This window comes from Colius striatus, chromosome Z (genome assembly GCF_028858725.1).
Source record: "Colius striatus isolate bColStr4 chromosome Z, bColStr4.1.hap1, whole genome shotgun sequence".
Taxonomy (NCBI): domain Eukaryota; kingdom Metazoa; phylum Chordata; class Aves; order Coliiformes; family Coliidae; genus Colius; species Colius striatus.
In genome coordinates, this window is record NC_084790.1 from 32,372,423 (window position 1) to 32,382,564 (window position 10,142).

Here is a 10,142-nt window from a genome sequence, read left to right on the forward strand (position 1 = left end):
TGAAGTGCCCGCTTATGTGTTTGCATTTCAAAATCTGTGAGTGCTGATAACTGGCTATAAAACACCTACTCCTCTCCAGTCTACAGAATGACTAAGTAAATGCACAAAATGGAAGTCCCAGGAGTATGTATAAGGTTTTTTCACGTTATTAAAGTATTCATGTTGAATATGTGATTTTTTTATCACTTCATGAGCAGAAGTGACACATAAACCAGCAAAATAAAAAAAGATCATTAATCCTTACAAATTAGTCAGGAACTTCTAATAAATGATAATGTCTCAGCTACCTTGAGACCTATTTTGTCCCAAGTATTTTGTTCTGAGATTTCTTTAAAGGACCAAAGTGAGGAAATATTTAACTTGTTTGAAAATGAACCCAAAATCATAAAAGTAGGGTTAGCTGGTCTGAAGACAGTGAAGATTTTATGTATTTAATAGGAATCAGCATGTTTAGACAAATTGCAAGACAATTGTTTAATATTTCGTGCACCATAAATGAAGCTTGAGCAAGTTGATGTCTGAAAATTGACCCGTAAACCTAGTAAGAAGTGATTGAGCTATGACAGAAATGCAAGCTGGAGAGAGAAAAGTAGTACTTTTCAGAACTTGGTTTCCTACCTAGTCATCAGTTTAAAATGTCTCCTTTGTCATGTTTTACTTGGCTAGGTATAGAGATTGGTTTTATAGATTAGGAAAAGCCTGATGATTGCTGCAAATCCACATCTCCATCTTGATGTGTTGCTTTTCTCACACATCTGTTGCCTTTTCTTCAAATGGCACACTGTCAGGCTACAGGTAGTGGAGACTCCAAACCACTGAAGCAATTACCTGCAATGAATGAACTGAAGCAGTTCCAGCAAGATATTGGCAAATAAACTTACTGCAACAGCTATAATGAAATGAGACAAAAGGATTGAGGGCTGAAAATGTGAATTCATAGAGGAGATGAAGAGGGTTACATTACTATCGTATTTCATTCTAGTCAAAACAAACTATCTTCATTTTAAATGCTTTGTAAATCAGTTACTGTGCTTCTGGGAACACAAGGGCATACAGTGGTTGATTTTCATAGGGGTATTACCTCTTCGAAACAAACTTTGGAAACAAATCTTTACAAGGTGTGGTAGGACAGCTAGAAGAAAAAAAAGATCCATCATATGTACTTTAAAGAAGTTTGTCTTTCTGATGCTGTAAAAATAATTTACCCTCTTCTTGTTTGTCTGTGTCTTTTTTATACATATGCTATTCTAATTTTTGTGGGTTTTGATTACTAGATAATATGCCAATGTTTCCTTTCCAGCTATCTGGGTTTGATTTTAAAGAAAAATCCCTTGAGTGTGACTGCTTTTCTTTGGGTGCCCCATCATCTGAAACAACACTGCAGTGAAGAATCTCTTTAACTTGATCTCCTTCATTCATAAATGTGAATTATTCATGTCAATTCCCTTTTTGCCGAATATTTCATCCATGTCCTCCCTGAGAATTTTTTGGCTGTCAATCTGTACCAAGTTTGACAGACACAGAAGACACAAATATGCAAAACTTCCAGAAAAGTTCATCAGACTCTATCAGAATGGATATCTGGATGCCATCCACCAGAGAAAGTTAAAAGTCAGCCATCTGCTGTTTTTTTGAAGCTAGAAGTCAGTAAGGTGATTGCATGTAGATCTGGAGGAGTAACTGCTGCTGGTACATATAGAGTGAGACAGCACTGGGAAGGCTGGGAGGTCTACTGAGGCTATAAGATGAGTCCAGAGAAAAACAGACTTAGTTGATCCAAGCTTATGGCTCAACTTCTTTCTAGTTGTAAAATGCTTTGCTTTCCTTTCACTTAGACATACGTTTTGATTACTTCTCTTGTCTTACTCTGATTGTTTCCCTAGAAAAAGAGAATTTTAGGAACCCTGTAAAAAGCAATTTTATTCTTTCAAAATAGTTCCTTGAGGGGTGGATAACAAAATGAAGTTTTGTGGCTTAAACATGCAGTAACCAGAGTAATTGAGGAAATGATATTTAAAAAATCTTCAAAATAACACAAATTTCAGATTCATTTACTTTTAATACAGATAACATTTTTATGATTACTTAACACTTACTATTGGAGAACTCGCTCTCACAAACCCTCTCCACTGGAATAGGTGAAAAAGTCTTGCCTAGTGTTTTGGTCTATGTGCAAATGTTTAACTTCAATCATGCGGCAGTTCTCTCAGAGCATCCATAGATTCAAAGCTGAACAGATGCATACATGCTTGTAAGGAAACACATACAATCAACTCTGAGCTGCTGAGGTTTGGTCATGAAATGTTTTTCTCATCATATTCACCCCTTCAGACCAACATGTGATCTCATTTAAAGCATGAAACCTGTAAGAAAAACAAAGCTATTAAAAACAAATGCAAAAGCAATTAGATGTTATTAATTCAATTTCTGTCTTTCTTAGTTTATGAGGCTTACTGTGTTTGCCAATAAGACTTCGCCTTTTGGGGCACTTCTATTCCGTTGAGTACCTGAGTTATTATGGGAAGTCCATTGCAGGGCCTTTTTGAGTTAGAACTTTTTGTATATAACAAAAAGCACTGTTTGGTTTTTTGCTTCCTTTGTTATTAGGCTGAATTATATTGGACATTTTTTGAATACTGAAGCTTCATAAGAAGATAGTTAAATAGATATTTTTTTTATCTTTTTCTTTATTTTTCTTTAAAATGAGGCTATGTATTTGAAAAGAACTAACAAGTTCTTTGCTATGTTTAATAACGAGAGTTAGACATTAAGGCATTGAAGAGGCTGAAATATCCCAATTAGTCTAAGAAGCTATTCACATTTTTTGTGTGTTGTTATTTGGTCTCCCATGCAAACTTTGAAGTGATTTACTCAGTTGCAAGTGATCTATCTTCAAACCAACTGGAGAGATTGTCTAATGCAATGAAAGTTTGCCTGTATTATGTATCAGTCTGCTATTTTTTTTTCATTTCAAGACATACAAACTGAAAGAAAGAGTTGAGGTTATGTATAAAAACAACTCATGTTTTCTGGAATTTCCTGTATTTCAACAAACAGCTTCAATAAGCATTTTACTGGATAAAAAAAGAGCTATCTAAACAAGTGCAACAGTCAAGTACCAGAGGAATAAGGAGATAAGATGGGCAAAAATTTGGCAAATCAGTAGTACATGTGAAGTAATTTTATTTTCTTTTTTTTCCCTTTGAACTCATACAGTGTGCATGATGTACTAAAGATCTTCTTGATTTAAAGTAATTTAAAAGCTTTTGTAAATCAATTCAGGATCATGCTGTTTTAAATGAATTGCTGTAATAGATGCATTTGGGATGATACAGATGTGTGGAATACACAATGTTTTTAAATAACGTTTCTACTTACTAACCTGATTGAGCTGCATTCCTTTGTGTTCACTGCTGTGCACAGTTGTGTGGTGTTTTCTTTTCTGATTTGGGTTTTTTTGTTGGGTTTTTTTTTTGGCAGCAGTGCTTGTGGCAGGTGAGATGGCTTTTGCTGGAGGCTGCTTGTGGTAGTTGAAACAAAGGTGTTTTTTTTTTCTCTTCCTCCTTTTAAATAAAATTGCAAACATAAAACTGCTTGGAAGAATGTGAGGAGTTCTAACGAAAATTTCTGTAAAATTCAAAAACTATAATGAGCAGCTGCTCATTTTACTATGTGAAATATTTATGGACATATCACTGCTGGGCCAGAAAGTGTATCATATAATGAGGTGGGTTTATGTGGATGTTGAAAACCTTTAGCTACAGAGGAACAGTTTGTTAGTGATAAACTGAAATCAGTGTGGACTGGATAGAATTTGTTCCAGTAGAACATCTGTCCTGAAAGCTAGAAGTAAGGCTTATTTGTGTTAGCTACTATTGTCATTTCAGAGAATCATAGGATTGTTATGGTTGGAAAAGACCTTTAAGATCATTGAGTCCAGCCACTAACCTCACAGTGCCAGGCCCATCACTAAACTAAACCATATCCTCAGAACCCTATTTGTGCATCTTTTAAATTATTTCTAGGGATGATGACTCCACCACCTCCCTGGGCAGTGCATTCCAATGCTCAACAACCCTCTCTGTGAAGAAGTTCTTACCAATGTCCAATCTAAACCTTCCCTGGTGCAACTTGAGCCCATTTCCTCATGTGCTGTCATTCATTACTGGAGAGATTGACCAGCACCTCACTTCAACTCTCCTTTAGGAAGTTGTAGAGAGTGATCATGTCTCCTCTCTGCCTCCTCTTCTCTAGGCTGAATGTTCCCATCTCCCTCAGATGCTCCTTATCACACTTATTCTCCAGACTCTTCACAAGCTTTGTTACCTATCTCTGTACTGTAAACCTCAATGTCCTCATAGTGAGGAGCCCAAAATTAAACACAATACTCAAGGTGCAGCCTCACCAGTGCTGAGTACACAGGGACAATCACCTCCTTGGTCCTACTGGTAACACTATTTCTGATACAGGCCATGATGCCATTGGCTGTTTGGCCACCTGTGTACATTCCTGGCTCAGATTCAGCTGTCTGTCAATTAACACCTCCAGGTCCATTTCTGTGGGATAACTTTCCAGCCACTCTGTCCTAAGCCTATAGCATTGCCTCGGGGTGTTGTGGCCCAAATGCAGAACCCAACACTTGGTCTTGTTGAACCTCATCCAATTTGCCTTGGCCCATTGATCCAACTTGTCCAGCCAGCAACCAAACATCATGTAGCCACATGCTCACTTCTCCCTTCACCCAATGGAATGGAAAGGAAAATCAAAGAAAATAAGTAAAATTTGGTTGAGAACACTTTACTAATGAAAATGTTAGAATGTTAAGGATTGGAATGGACCTCAAAAGATCATCTAGTCCAACCCCTCTGACAGAGCAGGACCACCTAGAGTAGGTCACACAAGAGAGTATTCAGGCAGGTTTTGAATGTCTCTAGAGAAAGAGACTCCACAATCCATCTGGGCAGCCTGATCCAGTGCTCTGTCACCCTCACAGTGAAGAAGCTTTTTCTTGTGTTTCTTTGGAACCTCATAACTTAATGCTATTATCTTACATCTGAAAAGCTAAACATCTAAAAGCTAAACATCAGCTAAATAATAAAATAAATCTTATTACATTTACACTTAGTTTCCTATTGTGATATAAAACTTACAGGCCTTGGAAAAAAATAGTGTCCTTCAGTGATATACAGGTAAAAGCTCCTATAAAGTGAATTAACTTATTTTCTCTTTCTTAGTATAATTCCAAACAATCTATTGAAAATAATAACAATAATAATATCTGTAATGAAAAAGGATATAAAAAAAGAGAAATTAATCTCAAGAAAAGCCAAGTAATGCCTAAAGCCATTGCTCACCATCTGCTGATCAATGCCCAAGCAGCAATCTGCCCCTCCCAGCCAACTCTGCCCAGTTTGTATACCAAGCATGACGTTGTGCAGTATGGAATATTCCTTTGACTAAGTCAGATCAGCTGTCCTAGCTATGTTCCCTCTAAGCTTCTTGTGCACCCTCAGCAGGCTGAGAAGTAGAATAGGCCTTGAGGCTGTGCCAGCCCTGCTCAGGAAAAAAAACACCATTCCTGTATTACCAACATCCTTTTCAGCATAAATCCAAAACAGCCCTGTACCAGCTACTAGGAAGAGTAGTCGGTGACTGTGAAAATAAAAGTTGTTCTAGAACAGAATATGAACCAATCAAGAGGTATGCTCCCAGGATAATGTAATTGAGCAAACAATTAAAAAGATCTATACGCATTTCAGTTATCTGTTTTTATATTCAACTAGCTTTCTGCTAGTGGTGTTTCTTACTCAGCTAGAACATATTATTATATTTGTTAATGAAAATTACTGTGCCATAAAGTCAATTTTGGGAGATGGACTTCTTTTAGAAAGGAGAGATGGAATTGCTATAAAAACTTATGCAACAGGTAGAGTGGACATGCTATGTAGTATCTTGAATATTTGCATATTAATGCACTTTTTGGAATTTACTCAATATTTGGGGGACAGTTATGTTTTGTTCATTGTTTTATGATGGCATTTAGTAGTGAAATAAATGTAATTGAATGTGATATCCTGTATATACATAATTTGCAATATTAAAGTTGGTGTGCTCAGTGATTAAATGTGACTACTTTTTTTTAAGAATTAATGAACTAAATTAAACTGACAGCAGTGACGTGGTTATTTCTTCCATTTGTTAGTGTATGTGGTTTGTTTATATATAGACAGCCGTGGGAGATACAGTGGTTTTAAAATCATCAACAGAACCAGTTGACCTGTGCTCAATCGGGCTTGATGCTGCCACTACATACTGTGTGGAAAAAGTGTAAAGTCTTTCTATACACACCATGAATGGGCTATAGTGTCTCATTTATAAGAATGTATTCTTGGAATACATTCTTACTTCAAATGCTATAGATTTGCCTGTGAATGCCGTAGTATTTTGATGGATTTCTTAATTATATTTATATATATATATATATATAATATATATACAAATACATTATATATTTTATTGTCCCTTGCTTTCATATTGAGATCAATGAAGAAGATGATGATTTCTAGTTTTATCTTGTAACTTTTTCACACTACTCATGGCAGATAAAATACTTTCATTTCCATTTTAAAATGTAATTACCAATATCTCATACATTTTGTATGGAATTAGAAATGAGGAGCATGTATTACTTTTAGATATAAAGAAGCAAAACTACTAGAAAGATGTGATTATTAGGTTTGTTAGTATTTACCTGAAAAATAACATTCTTTCTTTTATCACACTGCATAACATCATTTTGTAGGTGGTAAGAGGACATAATTAGGACATATTACAAATTTTAACAGGAGCATTGGCAGAAGGTGGCTTTGTCCAGATTCATATGAAAGTTTTGATAAAGTAGGAAAGTTCTGTTTGCTCAGCAATCTGAAAAATGAGGCCACTTAATAAGTCTATATGTCCAAATGCAGTAAAATTTACAGGTATCCAGGCGTCATTTTAAATCTGGAAGATAGAAGCTCCTCGGTGGACTAAATCATCCATCATTTCAGCTTTTACAATAGTTCAGGTAACTGTAGGTGAATAGAAGTCTTGAATGTAGACATCCTCAAGGGATCCTAAACTTCAACTTGTATTAAAAAGCAAAGCCTCCTGTGATTCCTCTGTCTGGTATTTTAAGTGTGTATTTGTTGTTATCACTGGGAGCCACATCTAGTTGTTCTTGCATAAGTAATTTCTTTTCAGAAAAGATATTGGAAGAGTAACTGAGATAGATAAAATGAGGCATTGAGGTCCCCTGCTTCCCTTCTCCCTGCCTCCCCTGCCCTTGAAATTACCATATTAACTACACTATAGTGACTACATGATCTAACAGTGCAAGTATAAGCAGCTGATGCTGTCTTAGAATTATTATCCAAATGGGAGGTTTTTTTCTTCAAGCAGTAAATTTATTTGCTGTTATCAGCATATTGGTAGCAGAAAATTAAAATGAAAGTAAAATTGTAACTGTCAGCATCTGATGCAGAGCAATACACCAGCAACTATTAAAACCTATTGTTCTCTGCAGAGGGAAAGAGATGATGATGATTTTTTCTAAGACATCCAATTCAACCCTGTTGCAGAGCCTGGTTTTTAAAGAATTATGTACCTATACAAAACATCTTTTCTACAGCATTAGCCTCAGATTCCTGAGTTTGAACTTTCCTGCTAATTCTCATGTAGTGTCTAGCTCTACAGAGCTTCTTAAAATATTAGGGTGGTTTTTTTCACTGACTAAAAAGGAGTCAAATATGAAACATGCCAAGTCAATTGCAGCACATTAGAAAGAGTTTCTAACTTTTTTCCTTGGCAAATTAAAAAGTTATTGATTGTAATGGTGCACAGTTCAGCAATGACACAGTGCCAAAAACCTTGATGCTTTCTGCAGTGCCTTTGTCCACACACCCAGCACAGAGGTGAGCCTCTGTTGAGCACAGTGTGTATGAGGCATCCAAATGGCTCTCAGGAACCTGTGGAGGACATCACATGCTAATGTTTCAAGCTTGGTAGGGATTCAAAAGATTTGGTTTGCTATATTCACAGTGGAAACTAAGAGACTGAGCTTAAAGGGGCCATAAGTATAGAAATTTGATGAGCAAAAGTGCTATGCTATGCTATATCATTTTACATCATATTCAAGTTAATTTTAGAGAAAATAGAAAATCTTTTACAGTGCCATATAGTTCATTTCAGGCAGTAGAATAAACTTTCCTTACTTTCCTTTCTAAGTCGAATACTGGAGTCTGTTTTGCCCAGAACCGTAATTGGCAGGGAGCCCTCGCTGCCCTTGTCTCAATCCACAACATCCTTGGTTATCGTTTCTCCTCTCATTTTGCTGGGGCCTCTGCCATCCTAAGGAGGGTGGGGGTTAATAGGTGGCACCAAGCAAGACAATGTCTTGGTCTTCATTGCTGGCTGGGCAAAATCGTGACATCATGTCACAATACAAAGTTAGAGAATAAATATCTGGTTTTTGATCAGGGATTCTTTTGTTTAATTTTCAGTGCAATTCACTCAGTTGTCTCACACTCCACTTGAGGAAATACCATCCAGGCTCCCAGCACCACTGAGGGCAGCCATGAGTCTGTTTTTGTCAGTGATGGATCTGTTTAAATTTTTGAGCTTTCGTGTTAGTTGTGCATATGATATCTACAAGAAGGCAAATCAATGGAAACATTCACTTCATCTTTAGTTTAGGAAAAACAATAATGGCTTTAATTGTTAGTGTACTTTTGAAAAACCTTTGCCCATTTCAGAAAGACATTCAGCACTCAGGGACGGTCCAAGAGGAGCGCAATGTTTGCTTGAGGCTGGTACCACTAAGAGTTAGGATCTTCAGGAATAAAGTTGTGTTTGGGATAGAAGTCCAATTTTTATGTTCTTCCAATTCCCAAGTGTTTGCTGTCTACTTAGTGAAATGCACAAATTCTAGAGGCACCTCAGTTTCTGTCTGCAAATTTCTTCAAATACTTGAGCCTTTGGCTAAATTTAATTACTCATATTTGAACTAATTATATTTCTGTACTGACTACAACTGGAATACACATCTTCCATGTTCCAGCTAATTGTTCTAATAAAGGCTTTAATCAATACATCATTATGGTGTGTTACAAGCATCTGGAAATGTTAGCATTACTGTATATGGAAAGTTAGAAGTAGTTAGGCTAAGGTCTGTATCGAGGCCTAGTGAGCAGTGTGGGATGTTGATGTAACCTAGCAGTCTAGGGAACTAGTGGGGCATGCTGAGCTTGTGCATTCTTGCTTAAACAAAGCAAAGAGATTAGTGAAGAATACTGAACGCTGAATCTTGTTTTTCTCAAAGAAATCGTTATCTCGAATGTTTACCTGTTTGTTATCTATGGAAATTTCTTGTTGTGGATTCAGATAAGCATAGTCTCAAGTAACTACATGAAAGAGCACAACATAATCCTAATGTCTAAGAAAACTGGTAAACATCACGGGGACCTGATGAAGTAATCATTTGTGGAAAGTATATAAACTCTGTGAAATTTTCTGTTAGTGGGGGCTCTGACTTTGGACACTAGTCCTCAGGTCCCTAGGGCCCTCAATAAAGCACCGCATAAAACGACCTTGGTTGTTTTGTGTTTTCCTTCGGGAACGGGCAGCAGTTTTCTGGCGACCGCGGCAGGACTCCGAGGGTGCCTGGGGCGGTTCGCGTGCTGATTTACTCCACGCCGGCACCGAGAGTTTCTCGGGGAGTCATCGGTTCGTGCCCGACCCCCGCACCTGGCGGACGACTGCTATAAGGTAAGCCCATAGGTGCTTTATTTTCTGGTATGGGTGCCTGCTCATAAGACGAGGCGGCGATCCTCGCTGAGTTGGGCTAAGACGTCTTGGTGGATGCCTAGGCGCCGGCTGTAAGACGCGGCGAAAGCTGCGCAGGTCCGGCACTTGCCCCTCGCGGCGTCGAGAAGTGGCAAGTTGGTTTGGTACTGGTTATTGGTTTTGTGGTTTTTGTTTGTATCGTTACAGTGTTTGTGTTTGCTGTTATTTTGTCTGCTGTTATTTTGTTTCGTGAATACTTGAAATGATGCCGCTTAAAACTTTTAAGCCGTTAGTTCAGTCTAATAGTAAAATCCCAGGAA